Raw genomic sequence first — 17,464 nt, forward strand, 5'->3', positions numbered from 1 at the left:
TCCCAGAGAGAGAGCGCGAAACAAATTGTATGAATAGTATAACAGGAAATTGGGGTGCGTAGCAGCTTGTTTTTTCTGTCTGCCCAAATCTATTCAAAATGCAACTGTTACCTTTGCTGGTGAAGCACATTAGTTAACAAAGGTGTCATAATGGACTTGGAATAATTCACAAGCTAACGGCATTCATCGGTGGCAGTTCTCAAATGACATCACTGTCCCTCCCCTCCAGCAGTGCATCTGCTAAGAGATTTCATGAATGCAGGCTTATTCCGCTGCCCAGAAGTTATCAGCCTGGTAAAGACATTAGGGGTCACGATCCTGCAGGCAAATGTTAAGAAACAATTTTCTTGGCACTTCTCTAGCAGTTTGTTCCATTAAAATTGAATTTAAAAGAGGATTTTTAAAAAGGCTTCGGCAACGCTCACACCTGGACAACTGCCCAGTCCCAAGGGCTGAATCATGCCATCGTTTTTTGGCCTTGGCTATTCTGGAGAATGAATAGGAGTTTCCCTATGTAAAACTGGATGTTTCAATAAACTCAGTAAATTCATGATCTCTGCGTTACTTCGAGTAGCTTTTTGGACAAGAAGGCACAGTGGATGGTTTAGCTTCATGAGAAGGCAGAAAATAACACAGTGTTCAAATTCAACTGATCAGAACTAAGAACAGATGTGATTATTACTTACAAGTGACTTTAAAGGGATGCCTTCTGTTAGAAGCAGCAATTAGATTGTGGAATGTGTCTTCTAGAGAGGTAAAAAGGATGTAGTCATGGGTTCTGAAGCAGCTTTATGTGACACAGTTAAATATAAGAAAAAAGTTTCTGAGAGACCTGTTTCAACTAAGTCTGCTTTTCCTATTCACTCATCCTGGGAAGCTTTCTTCTGAGGCACAAATTACCCAATGTGGTTTTCTTAACTTAGAATAGTTTCCTGACTCTTAACATTTCAAAAAGAACTTGATGAAGGGTTTCCCTCTGTTGGTTTTAGGCAGATACATAGATAGAAAAGAGAGATTCTGGTATCTTGAAGGGCTATCTTCCTGCATACACCGAAGTATGGATCATCAGATACTATGTGGGAAGTAGAAACTGGTGTTTGTCCTTGTTTGGTTGTTTGTTTGTTTTTAAAGATTTTATTTATTTATTTGAGAGAGAGAGAGAGCACTAGCAGAGGGAGGGACAGAGGGAGAAACAGACTCCCCACTGAGTGCAGAGCCCGATGTGGGGCTCGATCTCAGAACCCTGTGATCATGACCTGAGCCGAAATCAAGAGTCCAAGAGGTGCCCCAAAACTAGTGTTTTAATTATAATGCTATTATTTTTGAACCGAGAAGCTGGCCGGTATACAGCTCTCTGGGGATTTTGGCTATTAGCTTGGCATCGTTTTGTTAGGAAGTGAAATGAAAATCTTTCAGTTAATTCTGAGGGTGAAGTTTTTTTTTTTTTTTTCTTTTTTTGGTTGATTACAGAAAAATTAGGTTACTCATGCTAATAGCAGAACACTCCATTTTTTTTTTTTTTTATGGTAGTCAAGGTAATATATGTGAATAGTTCTTGATTCTCTTCATATGTGGGTGGGGGCTATCAATGACTAAGTGAGAGATTATTTTCATAGGCATGGGAGAGCATAGAATTAAAGTACTTTTCTGAGAAAAATTGTATTTCTATCATTCTCCATACCTTCTTTTAGTGATACCCATGTCTGGAAAAGATTAATATTCACTCCACCTACTTCAAGAAATCAGTCTAAACCTGCACAAACCATCTCCTTAGTTAACCCAAGCCCTGAAATGAAAATTTCTTCCTCTTAACTGAAATTTGAAAATAATGTTTAGTAAGTACCTACTATAAATCAATGACTCTGTGATGCATATTCACACACATTAGCTTTTTCTATGATATTTTCATTTGAAAATTGTTATCTTACCCCAAGTTTCCTAGAATTTGAAAGTCAGATTGAGAAAAATGTCTTTAAAATTCAAGCTGGGTGTGAAATCAAACATACATGTGTGTGTATGTGTAGATATATATACATAGATAGATATATAGATAATAGTAGGACTACTGGTAACTTTTCTTCAAAAAAATGAACAGGTAAAATCTCTATATAGTGTTTAAGATTCTAGTCTGACCTCAGTATTCTTATTTGGAATTATGGAATATTAAATGTTCACAGTTTAGAGAAGAGTTTTAAGAAATTGCATAGAATAGGTAAAAGCATTTCTCAAATGAAATATTTCTCTGATAAAGAAGGTCTATGCCTCAGCTTTTTATTTCTGAAGATGCTAAAAATGAAGATCAAATTTTAATGTTGACACTAAAAAACATCCTCCATTAATCATCCATTGGAATTAATGGCCTAATGCCTCAAAGTATCATGTTTTATTAACATTTGTTTTACTGTGGTTCCAAGGACTATGCCCAGCTGCATTTATCCTTTATTCCATTAAATGTTTGCTGTAATTACCTCAAGATCTCATAGATTCATTTGCTTTCCTCTAGTTCATTTTTAGTCCAAGTAGTAAGTAAGTCCTCTGAGAAATAGGCAACATTGCTCCCGCAATAGGATTTGGGGGGATGCTATGTAAATGCTATAGACTAGTGCCCCAACCGTTCTATCGGTCACACCAGGATTTTTCAAGAATACTGACTTCGTGTTATCCCCAATATGTTCAATCAATGATATATACATAGAGAGAGAGCCAAGGGGGAGAGAGAGACAGAGACAGACAGAGAGTGCGAGAGCTCAAGCACAAGAAAAATCGACAGAGACAGAGACTTCTTTATAGATCAGGGAAAGACACTCAAGTCATTTTTTTCCTCTTCCTCAGCAAAGGGCCTCTTTGCATGAGGTTCATGGCAGCTCAGTAGAAAAAGGTCAGTAATTTCCTCACCCCTGATTCTATTTGACTGGACTCCAGGGAAAGCTGCTTGAGGTATACTCCCTTAGCCAAGATGCAACGAATGCAAAACCTTTACTGTCTACTCCTGTGGTTACAATTCATAAAGCCAATCCTGGAGACAAGCTGTAGTCTGTTGTCTATAGTAAGAATTGTAAATGAGCTGCTGAGACATCCTGCTTAGGGAATTCCATTCAAAAAGGTTAAGTGTAAATTGCCCTTTGGATTAGTCTGAACATCCCCATTATAAAACTTGCTGAAACTAGTAGGCGGAAATAAAGTTTCAAAAAAAAAAAAAAGAAAGATAAGCATGTATTCTTGGAAGGCGATGTAGAAATGTAAAATCAGGCTTATGTTCTCAGTAAATACTTATAAAATTATATCTGTTAAAAGGTTAAGTAAAAACATCTTATTACTTACTAGTAGAGAAAAGCGTATGAGCCAAAAGTTCATTTCAGAAAATAAATTCTAAATTATTATTACTATTTAAGAAATGTATTAGATGACTCAGAGTATAACAGTTCACATATTATGAGCTACACATCCACTCTTTTAAGTAAAGTATTTTTTTTAAACCAGTAAAATGATATTTAAATTAAAATATATAGTTTTAAACATTTCTAGGTTTTTAGGATTCTGATTTTTAAGGCATGACCTCATTCCAACACATAAGGGAAATGCTATAATTAAGATTGCCTGCCTTTTAAAAAATTTTATATAGAATGAATAATTTTATAATGCTAATATATTGTTACACATAGGAATTTTAATAATAATAGTACAGAAGTATAATAAAAAATAATGGTCCCAGCTGCATCCTTACCCATCCCCAGTGCTGCTTCCCAGAGGCAACTACTTTTAACTGTTTTTGCTTCTATTTCCTCTGATAGTTACTTCAGTATCTCTGGATAATTTCTTGATTCATTAATATTAATCACTGTGTGTATGTATGTGTGTATATATATCTCCATATATCTATTTCTGCTATGATAGGTGAGAATTAGCTGATTTCTTTCTCTTCTGCCCTACTGCCCACTCATTTTATGTTGCTATTTTTAACTCCTTTAGTGTTTACTGTTGAACTTTTCATGATATACTTAAAATTCAGGGGTGCCTGGGTGGCTCAGTTGGTTGGGTGTCTGCCTTTGGCTGTGGTCAGGATCCCAGGGTCCTGGGATGGAGTCCTGAGCAGGGAGCCTGCTTCTCCCTCTGCCTGCCACTCCCTCCTGCTCGTACTCTCTCTCTCATGCTCTCTCTCACTCTCTTAAAACTCTGTGTTAAGTAATCAAGCTAAGACGGTGCAAGATGAAATTAGGGATCCTGACTTTCCTTCCACCTCTCCTCCCAGCAGCATGTTTCAGCTGCACATAATTTTACATTGTAATAGCTGAAAACATCCACATGGTTTTGTACCATATAGTTACATTATTTGTTTACAAATTAATTCAAATTATTGAAAATCACTTAGCAGCATTTATACCATTTTGACTATGAGAATATCGTTCACTACAAGGTGTTAGGGTGACATGTCCTTTTCTAGGATAAAATAGTCATGGCCTTTCAGCCAGTCTAAGAAGAAGGTTCCAATGGATTCTCTAGAAGTCACTCAAAATAAACGTTCCCTCATTTTTGGACTATCAATTACTAGCATGGTTTTACTAATTGGTGTATTTATTATGTATACATTATTTTCAAAAGTATAAAATTGTATTTTTCTTGTTAAGATAAGAAACATTATGTTTCTATTATGTCAGATTTTCATTCAGGTTTGATATCCATTTTATATTTTCTTAAACCCAGTAACTTCCTTTTCAAATTTGATCTTAAGTACTTCAAGTTTGGACCATGACTATTTGAATAGCTTTTCTTCTTCCTGAAATTTACAGGTGCTTTGTTGTATTCTTATATTCCACACGTCATCTTAATTGTTCTTAACTTGTGCTTTTACACATTTCAGCCAGGGAGGTGTTTTTTTGTTTGTTGGTTGGTTGGTTTGTTTAATTCTATTTGGCAAGAGGATTTAAGACATCTTTAGCTCTGGGAAAGTTTTCTTGTATTATTTCTTTGATAATTTTTGTACTTTTGCTATCTCTGTCATTTCCTTCTGGAACTTATATACATTGAAGGTTTAATTCACTGGATTGATCCTCATATTTCTTATGGTTTAATATTTAAGTTGCTTTAAAAAATATTCTACATTCTGGCAAACTCTCCCAGTTTTATTTTCCATCCCTTTTACATTTTTTAAAAAAGAATTCAATCATATTTTTACGTTCTAAAAAATTTTCTTCTTCTCTGTCCACTTTTCATAGCCCCCTTTCTTTTTTTAAACAACTGATAATTTATTAAAAAGGTTGATTTGAAAGCATCTGCAACAGTGACTTCAACCTCAACTCCTGGCTCAATGCTGATGGAAGTAATCTGCTTAATCTCAGAAGGACTGTGCAAATCAACATGTTGCTTGTAGAGCATCTGGAAACAATCCCAGGTCTTAGAACCTTCACCACAAGGAGTTTGTCTTCTAGTGATTCTCAGAGTCTTGGTAGGCATCTGAACTGGTCCTTTCACTTTGAGATTCTTTTCCTTTATGCTTTTTTTTTTTTTTTTAAGATTTTCTATTTACTCATTTATCTGTTTATTTGAGAGAGAGAGAGAAAGCATGCACAAATGGAGGAAGGAGCAGAGGGAGAGGGAGAAGCAGACTCCTCACTGGGCCGGGAGCCTGATGCGGGTCTCCGGGATCATGACCTGAGCTGAAGGCAGATGCGTAACCGACTAAGCCACCCAGGCACCCCTTCCTTTATGCTTCTGATGGAGTCAGCACATACCTTCTCCAAAGATTTTACACTGGGGCTGGTTAGAGTAATTCTAATTCAGTGAATCGCCACCTCTGGTCCCATGGGTATCTTCCTGGAGTCTTTAAAAGCCATGGCTGCAGCGAATTTTCCTAATGGACTTGTTCCTCACTGAGAGCGAAAAGCAGTAAGTGAGGAGCAGGACCTAGAGTCCAAAGCTCCACTGTAGCCGTCACCTCCTCTTCCTCTTCATAGCATCCTTTCTTAGTCCGTGCTTACACTGACCTACCAAATTTTTCTTTGGTTGCATAGTGTTCGGAGACGTTCTTAAAGAGTCTCACATTTCTGCCTATCTTGTAAGCTGAGGCACAGGCTTCCTTCAGTCCATATTATCTTCTCAAGAACGTTTAAAAAAAAAAAAAAAAGTTTTGGAAGATAAAGTCTCCCTTTGGGAAAAAAAAAAAAGGTTTGTTTATTATCCAATATAGTGAAGATAATGTTGACTCACTCTGTTGAAAATGTCAGGCAGGCTTATTGCCCATTATAAAGGTTTCCTAAGATCAGAGTTTCTCTCCTGTAACTCAACCCATTTTGGGGGCAGGTATCACTTGGCCCTGTAAGTATCAACCTCTGGGGATAGGGACTTAAGAAATGGGTAGAAAAATGTCAATATTCTGTCCATAGCTATTGCTGTGAGGAATAAACAGGCCTTTATTTCTGGCCCATAAGTCTCATGTCCCTTTCAGCATCCACAGAATCATGGCAGACTAGTCAAGGCAAGTAGGGTAAAATCGCATCCTTCAGAGTTTTTGACGCATATTATCTTTATCTTTTGTTCTTTTTTATCATTTTTCTTTCCTCTTGAGTCTATATATATATATATAAATATATATAATATAAATATATATTCTTTTTTCATTCTTTATTCAAATTATCTTTATCTTCTGTTCTTTTTTATTATTTTTCTTTCCTCTGGAGTCTATCTATTATATATATTCTTTTTTTCTATGTTTAATCATTATCTTTACTTTTCCTGTTATTCTTTAGATATTCCTCAATTTTTTTTAATCTGATTATATTTCAGGATGGGATAAACAGAATTTGGCATCTCACTATCTCTGTAAGGAGTTTGAAAATAGCAAGCATTTGAGGAAGGGGAAGAAAACTTACTGATTTTGCTGTGGTTGGAATGAAGATGTCAGAAACCTCACTGCGAAATGTGCAGAGCTATGCTCTGAGATATTAACATTCCTGCTGGACTAGTTATAAATCAATTTAGAGAAGTTTATATTTTGTTTTGTATTCCCCATCGATAGTAGAGGTTTCGCTGCTGAGCCTTTTGTAAAACAGGGGATGTGGGGAGAGTAATGAAGGTTTGATGAGAGTTAACTCTTTACCATATAAGTCTACAGCCAACTCCAGTATAAGTATTTATGTGCCTCTTTATTTATAAATAAATTATATATATTTGTATAACATGGACACCTATACGACATTTTTGTTAATGCCCAAATGTTAATGGCTCTACTTATAATGAATTCACCCATAACTGTTTCTAATTGCCTTCTACAGAGAACTATTTCAGACTAAATTATTTCCCCCTCTTTTTGACATCTATTCATTTAGTCAACACGTACCATTCTCTGAGCAAAATAAGAGACTGGACAAAGTTAATGAGAAACACTAGAAACCCTAAATGTAAATGTTCATTTCATTATTTTTCCATCTGTTCAGTCACTTGTTTTGCTTTGATTTCTTTCTTTTCAACCAGATGATGTGAGGCATCACTTTGACTCTAGGTTATTGGCAATACCTGATTTCTTGAGCATTTTAAACTCTCATCGAAATGACTCAACTTGAATTTGTCTCACCGAAGAACTACAAAAGGAAACCATATCTTTCAAAAATATGACTGTTTCTATATGATATCACTTAGAGGGATAATTTGAAAAGTTTGAATATGCCCATTATTGTATATTCTAATGGATTTTCTCCCTGAAACATTCAGTAGTATATCATTATACTTAAACCCTCCAAAGAAATAGTGATTTTAATACTGCCATTTGTATGTTTGATGATCCACAAACTCTAGGGTCAGCATGATTTACTTAATTTCATGCCATTATCTCTTGTTTTACTCACATTAATCTAAGTAATCCTTCCACCACCTCAAGCCAGTCCTAGAAGTGTTCTCATTTCAATTAAGACTTTTAAGTATTTTTAAACTGTCATTTAGCCATATTACACCTTAATTGTTTGTGTTACTCTTCCATGAAATGTTTCCAAATGGTTTTTACTGTGCCTGAAGGGATGGAAAAGGCCTTGGATAAAGTCATCAAGTTATGTAGAATTATTTGATGGATTGCAATGACCAGCAGGGTTTCTTCCAAAGTCTTAATTATCATTATAGTTGATCCAACTAATCAAAACTTTATTTCCCCTATTACCTTGAACAACACTGACCACTAAGTGTCAGAATTATTCTGTTTCAGGACAATAAAAATTTCATTATATTCATTTACTGTCAAGTTAAGCTAATTTTGATAGAACTCTTGCCTAGTGTACTCTTCCCCATTGTTTTAGAATATTTGCATCCATGTTTGTAGTCTAACCACTACTATTTTTCCGAGGACTGCGTTTTTTCTTTGTGAATATGTAAGGGTTTCTCCATCTTTATTTTTATATAGTACAACTTTCAAATTAAACCAACCAATTTCTTCAAGTATATATTGGGCACTTTTTGTATGCAAGGCACTGATACTAAAGGATTCATGGTTTTTGTTTGTTTGTTTGTTTTGCTCTTTAGAACCTTAAAATGTGCTTTTGTTGACCAGAAGATTACCCTTCTGTTCCAATTCTGCTCATTTGTTTATTTTGCTCTAATGATCTCCTAGCTGGTTCCTGGCCTCCAATCTTACCCCTCTCCAACCGATTCTCCATTCCGCTCACAGTGATCCTGCTGAAACTCACATATGACACATCCTACTCCAACCCAAACTCCTTGCATGGCTCCCCCTCTAAAGCTGCTTAAAATCTACCCACTGCTATTTCTTAATCCTTTCCCATTTGTAAAATGCAAGTGATAATGAATTGCTGGAGATTTTCCAAACATCCTATTTTTATTCCCATGGATGAGTCTTTCTACACCTTAGCCCATCTGCTAAAACCACCCCTTACTAATAGTTTTCTCTGACAAGATCTTATGTGATCTCTGATTACATTCCTATTATTTCCTCCTTTATATACTACACTGTAGTTTATTGACCTCCTTGATGGTCCTCAAAATTAAGCATATTCCTGTCTCATGGCCTTTACACTTGTCTTCTCTGCCTAGAATCCACATTCCCCATTTGCATGTTTCCTCTTTCCTTTCAGGATCAATTCCTCAGAGAACCTTCCCGATCAATCACCCTTTCTAAAATACCATTATGTCCATATATTTTTTTATGTGAGTAGTGGGTAGTGTTTTCTTCATAGCACTTATCGATACCTAACATTATGTTATAGACAACTTATTTATTGTTTACTTCTTGTTCATGAATGTAAGCTTTATGAGGACAGGAACTATGTCATTTGACTGGCAGTGGTTTGCCTATTAATTCAACAACATTTGGCTCTTGGAGGAGTTTGGCAAATTTTTGACGGATGAATGAAATGAATGTCAAATTTTATTTATCATTTAAGTTCCACTTTCAGTATCACCTCACTTATCAAAACTCACTTGATTTACCACCATACAAATTGAACTATATGTTTCACTCCTTAGACTTCTGTGATGCCTGTCTTAATACTACTCTCCACAACTGAGGTGCAGTTCTTGTGTTGAATTCTATTTGCCCTCTTAAATTCTATCTATCCTCAAAACACTATGACAAATATTTACCACCAGAAAAGTAAGATTGGTTGTCTGAGAAATATTTGGATGGAACAGAATGGAGGCCCAGAAACACACCACACAAATGTGGTCAACTGATTTTGACAAAGGAACAGAGAGTCTTTTCAGCAAGTGGTGCTAGAACAACTGGATGTCCATATGCAAAACAAATGAACTTTACATCCCTCACAAAAAGTTACTTGAAATGGATTATAGACCTAAATGTAAAATGCAAAACTCTAAAACTCCTACAAGATAACCTAGGAGAAAATCTAAATGACCTTGAGTTTGGGAATGACTTTCTAGATATAAGAAAGTAGGATTGACAAAAGAAATAAGGATAAGCTGAACTTCGTTAAAATTAAAAACTTCTCTGTGAAAAATAATGTCAAGAGAATGAGAAGACAAGCCACAGACTGGGAGAAAATATTTGCAAATAACACAATGGATAAGGGACTCTTATCCAAAATATATAAAGTACTCTTAAAACTCAACAATAAGAAAAACAATCCAATTTAAAAATGGATCAATGACCTCAACAGACAACACACCAAAGAAGATACACAAATTGCAAATAATATGAAAAACTTCTCTACATCATTTGTCATCAGGGAAATACAAATGAAAACAATGAGATACTACCACATTGTAGTGATAGGTATGCATAGGTATACTACCCCATACCTATTAGAATGGCCAAAGTCCAAAATACTGACACCAAATGCTGGTGAAGATGTGGAGCAAAAGGAATGCTCATTCATTGCTAGCAGAAATACAAAATCATCCAGCTACTGTGGAAGACAGTTTGGTGGTTTCCTTCAAAAACTGAACATATTTTTACCATACAATCTAGCAATTACACTACTTGGCATTCACCCAAAAACATGCATGCATATGTTTATAGCAGTGTTGTTCATAACTGCCAAAATTCAGAAGCAACTAAGATGGCCTTCAGAAGGTGAATGGATAAACAAACTGTGGTATACTCAGACAATAGAATATTATTAGCAATAAAAAGGAACACATTATCAAGCTTAAATGCATATTACTAAGTGAAAGAAGCCAACCTGAAATGCTACATACTGTACGATTCCAACTATATGACACTGTGGATTGGGCAAAACTAGGAGATGGTAACACTATCAGTGGTTGCCAGAGGTTGAGGGGAAGAAGAGGAATGAACAGGTAGAATACGAAGGATTTTTAGGGCAATGAAACTAGTCCATATGGTACCATTGTGATGGAGACATGTCATTATGAATTTGTCCAAACTCATACAATGTTAAACACCAAGAGTGAACCCTAATACAAACTCTAAACTCTGGGTGATAACAATGTGTCAATATAGGTACATCAATTGTCACAGATGTGGCCCTTTCACAGAGGGCCTTGATATTATGGGCATGGGGTGCTGGGCATGTGCGGGAGAAGGTGGGAGAAGGTGGTAAATATCTATACCTTCCTCTCAATTTTGTTGTGAATCTAAAACTGTTCTAAAAAAATAAAGTCTTAAAAAAAAAGAAAAGAAAAATTGGGGTATCAGCAAATGGTAAATAGTTAACTAAAATCTTTCTCTCTTTTTTTTTTCTTTAGCAATCTTACCTCCCTATCACCCATAAATCCTGGTGTAACAAATAATGCTGCAAGTAGCAGTAACCAAACCCAGAATGTTGATTCTCCATGGTTTAAACTGATTAAAAATATATTTCAAGGTTTAAAATTGTCTACATACAATTTTAACAAAATCTTGCAAAATTTTTAAAATAAATATATTTTGAAAAAAAATGAAGGAGAGAAGTTATGAAGATAACTTTTGCATTTTTAAAAGTTTACTTCTAAGCATGCTAAAGAAACAGTCTGAGTTTAAGCCAAAGATTGGATTAAGATATATGTTATAGTCTGTAGCCAAATAAGATTTTCAGTGTGTAGATTTGAAAATGTGTAAAAATGTAATACCTTGTTATTGTGATTTTCTCTTCTCTCTCAAGGCCTGGTAACTTTTTAAAAATGCAATCACATTGTAGGAAATTTAAATCAAGATGTGTGAAAATAGTGATGAACATTTAATAGCCTGACCAGAAACCATGATTTTGAATATTTGCATGTTCTCTCACACATTCCTAGTATTTCTGCTTTTTCTCAACTATGTATTAGTAAACAGCCAAAGTTACACAGTTTATATTCTCTCCCATATATGCTTTCCCCCTGGTTGTTTTTATTCTCTTATCTGTAGTTACAACTCTGATCACCATACTTACGACACTTAACTATATTTCCCTAGTTTTTTTTTTTTTTTTTAATCTCCCTTCCTGAGCTTTTAATACATTTGCAATGGCCTATTTGCCATTTCCACCTTTCCTCTCTATTAACATGTTTCAAAATGCACTCTTACTCACTTTCTAAGCAGCTTCTCTACAAATTTCTTGATTTCCGTGCCTCATACAACATTTCCTAGGTTGTAGCCTTTCAATCAGGGATCCAAACTAGGAGCCTATGGATTGCAAAAGAGCAGGGAACATATTTTTGTTTGTTTAATCTTTAACCATCATGATGGTGACGCAATATAGTGTGAACAGATAAATAACATTTAATAAGGCCCCCAGCACTGGAGTAATGTGTAGAGATTCACACAAGGTTTTCCTTCTAACAGATGGTCATGGGCCTGTGCCAAGGGTGAGGGGACCAAGACTCAAGTGAGTGTACTGTGGGCCACATTTCAGCTACTTGTTTCCTTGGATGGGGGACTTGTGTAGTAAGTTAGCTGACCATCACATATGGTCAATCTGGATGTAGACATTGTGTGCAAAATCATGGGCTCAGGTCAAGGCTGTAAAGATGACTGGTGCTAAAAGGTATCCCACAGGTGCAGGTGATGGTTTATTAACAACATTGCCCATGAGCCATTGGAACACTGTAAGTATTAGTTTGCAAATCCTGTACTGAATTATTCTGAGAAATGACCAAGAGTTGTGCAACCAGTTATAACAACCCCCTACCTAGGGTCTTTTACTTTTCTTGTTCTTTTTTTTTTTTAATTTATTTTTTTATTATGTTGTGTTAATCACCATACATTACATCATTAGTTTTTGATGTAGTGTTCCATGATTCATTGTTTACGTATAACACCCAGTGCTCCATGCAGAACGTGCCCTCCTTAATACCCATCACCAGGCTAACTTTTTAATGTAAGCTCCACGCCCAGAGTGGAGCCTAATGTGGGGCTTAAACTCACAAACCTGAGATCAAGACCTGAGCTGCTGAGATCAAGAGTTGGACACTTAACCAACTGAGCCAACCAGGCGCTCCCCTCTCCCCCAAACAACCTAGGGTCTTGGTCTATCCTAGATAGATAGATAGATAGATAGATAGATAGATAGACAGATATAGTTTGTTTTTTTCATTTTTAACCACTTCCAGAGAAGTTCACTAAAATTACTGATTCGAACACAACTATCCTCCTTTTTGGAAATCTTTTATGGCCCTATACTGTCTACATCTAAGGGCATTTAGGGCCCTTCAAAAAAAGATCTCAAATGATAATTAAAATCTCATTATTTAGGACTTACCTTTATGATCCCCATGTTCTGGTAAAATTAAGACTTCTGGTATTTCCTGAGAAACCCATGAATACTTGAATATATTAGAATATTTACCCCACTGAAGTTGCATCTATTTTTCAAAGAATCTATGCTTCAAAATCTTTCTTGGAAGTTTTTCTTATTCTAAATGGTTGTCATTTCTTCCTGCTTGTATTACAATAAAAAGTAGTTTACGTTTCATGTAGGTTATGATATTTAACATATATTTTCCATATTTTAGCTTATGTGAGAAGTTGGGAAATTACGGAATGCTACATAGTTCTCTATGTACTTGGCTTATTTTGAGCTACTCAAAAATTCATTGAGTTTAAGGATTTTCTTTAATATTTAAACTCCTATAATACCTATCTGGATACTACTTTCCATAATTAATATTCAGTTCTTAAATTGAATCATCTGATTTAGGTTAATTTTATGCAAATGTAAAACAAAGTTTAGTAATTGGTACATTTTAGACTATATTCCTGAGATTTTCTTATATCTATGTACTACAGCACAATTAAAAAACAACAATCAATTTAACTCATTCAGTAATATATTCAACAAATATTTACTAATACATTTACTAGATACACTTACTATAGATATTTTTCATACAATGTAGACCAGAAGGTTGGTTTAATTTTTCACTTTTCTACTGTTTTAGTATCATGTTTACACAACAAATATACTGTTAGAACTGTAATAAACTATGTCAGAAATGTCTTTTTTTTTTTTAAGTACTGTTTCATGGATCACAGTTGGTATATAATCCAACTGGTATAGCACCCTAGGAATAAATTCTATACTAATGAGTTTCTTTATTATATGACTGCAAATTCCTTGTGGCTAAGGATCAAATCATGTTTTTCTGTTTGTTTGTTTTATATTTAGCACTAACCAGAGACCCTGTCCAAAATCAAAAACTCAATATATGGTGTTGAATGAATGAATGATATGAGAGAGGAAACTTTTTGATCTCTTTCTCAATTACAAACACAGATAAAGTTAACAGCCAATTTATTCCTCCAAAGATAGAAAGGAGAAATACTTTATTTATTTTTATACACATACATACACATGTACTTTTTTTTTTAAATGATTTTATTTACTTATTTGAGAGAGAGAGTGAGAAACAGCATGAGAGGGGAGAGGGTCAGAGGGAGAAGCAGGCTCCCTGCTGAGCTGGGAGCCCGATGCGGAACTTGATCCCAGGACTCCAGGATCATGACCTGAGCCGAAGGCAGTCACTTAACCAACTGAGCCACCCAGGCGCCCACATACACACGTACTTTTTTCATTTCTCATAATTATAAAGATGGTATTACCACAGGAACTGGTGACCATAAGCACATGTAAATATTACCCATTGGTATTTGTGAATTTGATTCTAAGATGACAGATACCATTCCTGACTAAACATTCTTCAATTTTCAAAATGCAAAGAAAAGTATTACTGACAAAAAAGTTGACCTTAGGTTCAATCTACACAATGGAGCTGTTTTCCAGTTTATAAGAAATGAGAGAGAAATGAGTTAAATAACACTGTCAGGAAACAAACACAAATCTGAAATGTGTGAAATTTGATAGAGTAACAGACCTGGTTTCTTTGACAAGTCCATGGCATGAGAGAAAAGGAGAGAGGGGACAGTTCTCCAGATTAAAAGTACTTAAGAAACATAAAAATCAAATGTAATGTGTGAACCTTATTGGGATCATGATGCAAACAGACCAGCTCTAAAAAGATAATTTTAAGACAACTGGGGAAACTGAATGTGAGCTATGTATTAGCAGATATTAGGGTATCCTATAAATTTAGTTAAGTGGAACTTTTTTTTTTTTTAAGGATTTACACTGACATATGTAGGAGTAAACAGACAAGATGGCCAGGACTTACTTTAAAAGGGTTTGGCAAGGGCGCCTGGGTGGCTCAGGTGTTAAGCGTCTGCCTTCGGCTCAGGTCATGATCCCAGGGTCCTGGGATCGAGTCCCACATCGGGCTCCCTGCTCAGCAGGAAGCCTGCTTCTCCCTCTCCCACTCCCCCTGCTTGTGTTCCTGCTCTTGCTGTCTCTCTCTCTGTCAAATAAATAAATAAAATCTTTAAAAAAAAAAAAAAAAGGTTTGGCAAAATAGGGCTAGGGTAAGGAGCCCCTAAGAATAGCAAGAGTGACAGCATCTTAACAGTTACTGGGTCTGGGAGGTAGTATTCATTATTCTATGTTGTCGGCTGTTCAAATGTTTGAAATTTTCCAAATTAAAGCTTTATAGAATAGTGCCCAGTAAAAAATCGAGATCTCTATACATTTCAATTTGAAGTATGTTACATTAGGATGTTACTAACTGGCCACTTGGAACAAGAAAGATATATTAACACAAACACAATGGGCAGGTAAAGATGGTCAGGTGGAGAGAAGCTTGCTTTAATTGCCAAAGGAGGAGTCCCAGCTATGGGACAGATTGTTTTTCACTGTAGTCTCCCAATTCCGTGTGGGAAACCAGAAATGTAACGGATTTGTTCTTCTGCTGTGGCTAAATGCAAAGACAGCAGAAGACGAAAGAGAAAGATGTGGTATAGCATTTATTGGCTATAGGAGAGTATCAGAGGAAAAGGTAGCCTTGCTGTGACTAAGAAAGCTGGGACCAGCTAGAAAGTTAAGAACAAACTGTAAGAAACATTTTCTATATCAAGCTGCTTCTTAACCTGTAAATAATCTTAGAGATGTCATATCACTAGGTGTCTATTCAGGACGAAAAGAGAATATCCTTTTTACAAAAAAAATATTAATTTGAGAGGGAGAGAGAGAGAAAGGAGGGGCAGAGGGAGAGGGAGACAATCTCAAGCAGGCTCTCTGCTGAGCGTAGAGCCTGATGCAGGGCTCCATCTCATGACCCTGAGATCATGACCTAAGCCAAAATCAAGAGTCAGATGCTTAACCGACTGCGCCACCCAGATGTGCCAAGAATATTCTAATAATCATAATATCTATGACATTTTAGACCTTACTATTTGTCAAGTATTGAAATGAGCACATTTATTTATTGTTTTACTTAATGCTTAATATCAGTGGGCACGTATTATAGTACAATTTTATTTTTTTATTTTTTTTTTTCAAGATTTTATTTGTTTGACAGAGAGAGAACAGAGAGAGAGGGAACACAAGCAGGGGGAGTGGAAGAGGGAGAAGCAGGCTTCCCGCCGAGCAAGGAGCCCGATGCGGCGCTCGATCCCAGGACCCTGGGATCATGACCTGCCGAAGGCAGATGCTTAACAACTAAGCCAACCATGCACCCCTATAGTACCATTTTAAAGATAAGAAAATGAAGGCTAACAATGTTTAAGAATTTGCTTAAACTACCCATAGCAGAGGCGGGATTCAGACACAGATTTATCTGGCTTCCAACCATTTGCAACTGACCTCTGTAATATAGTAATTATCATAATTCAGCTTAAAATTAAAATTGGTGTTGGGCGCCTGGGTGGCTCAGATGGTTAAGTGTCTGCCTTCGGCTCAGGTCACGATCCCGGGGTCCTGGGATCGAGTGCCGCATCAGGCTCCCTGCTCAGTGCAGAGCCTGCTTCTCCTTCTCCCTCTGCCATTCCCTCTGCTTGTGCTCTTCTATCTCTCTGTCAAATAAATAAATAAAATCTTTAAAAAAAAAATTAAAATTGGTGTTATGTTAACCTGTATTTAAAATGCATTCATGATTTTTTTTAAAAATATATCAGATCTACATTTCTAACATATTCCTCAATATGAGTCGTTTTTAAGACCATACTTAGAGTTCAGTTGTTGTTACACAGGTATTTCAATACAATTTTATTTTGTTAAATAAAGGACAATAATTAGGGAAACCTTTTTTTTTTCTCTCAGTGATGCACAATAATGTTTTGATCCAAAATATCCAGACCCTGCACCAAGTGGTCCTTTTTCAAAACTGAGACAGTATATATTATTTTAGATTCGATTATTGGAAAGATGCATAAGAATCTTAACGTCAAACTGAAACTGAAAGCGCAAAAGGGAGAAAATGGGAAGCGTGCTCCTGACCTGCTGCAAGAGTGATCTGATTTCATGACTGTATGTCTCGAGCGAAGCCTGGCGCGGACCCTGGCAAGTTAAGCCTGCAGCAGTTAAGGAGAAACCACTGCCTAATTCAGCTGTGCAAGGTTCCACTCAATCAATCCTGCTAAAGTCTCTCTTTGCAGGTAAGAAGAGGTCAGCGTTACTGAACCACTTTGTTGTCAATTAGACAGTCATTAGGGTCAACACCAATTGCAAGTCAAGGGAAAGGAATAGCTTTACTGTTAAATGCA

General features: G+C 36.0%; 1 long non-coding RNA gene and 1 pseudogene across 1 annotated transcript in view; both read right to left on the bottom strand.

Moving 5' to 3' along the window:
• Positions 1-17,464, bottom strand: part of LOC118528435 (uncharacterized) — a 1,879,419-nt gene that overhangs the window by 1,164,468 nt on the left and 697,487 nt on the right. The gene's annotated exons all lie outside the window — the stretch shown is intronic.
• LOC118528440 (small ribosomal subunit protein uS10 pseudogene) lies at positions 5,170-5,831 on the bottom strand (annotated as a pseudogene).

The sequence above is a fragment of the Halichoerus grypus genome, chromosome 3 (genome assembly GCF_964656455.1).
Source record: "Halichoerus grypus chromosome 3, mHalGry1.hap1.1, whole genome shotgun sequence".
NCBI classification, from domain to species: Eukaryota; Metazoa; Chordata; class Mammalia; order Carnivora; family Phocidae; genus Halichoerus; species Halichoerus grypus.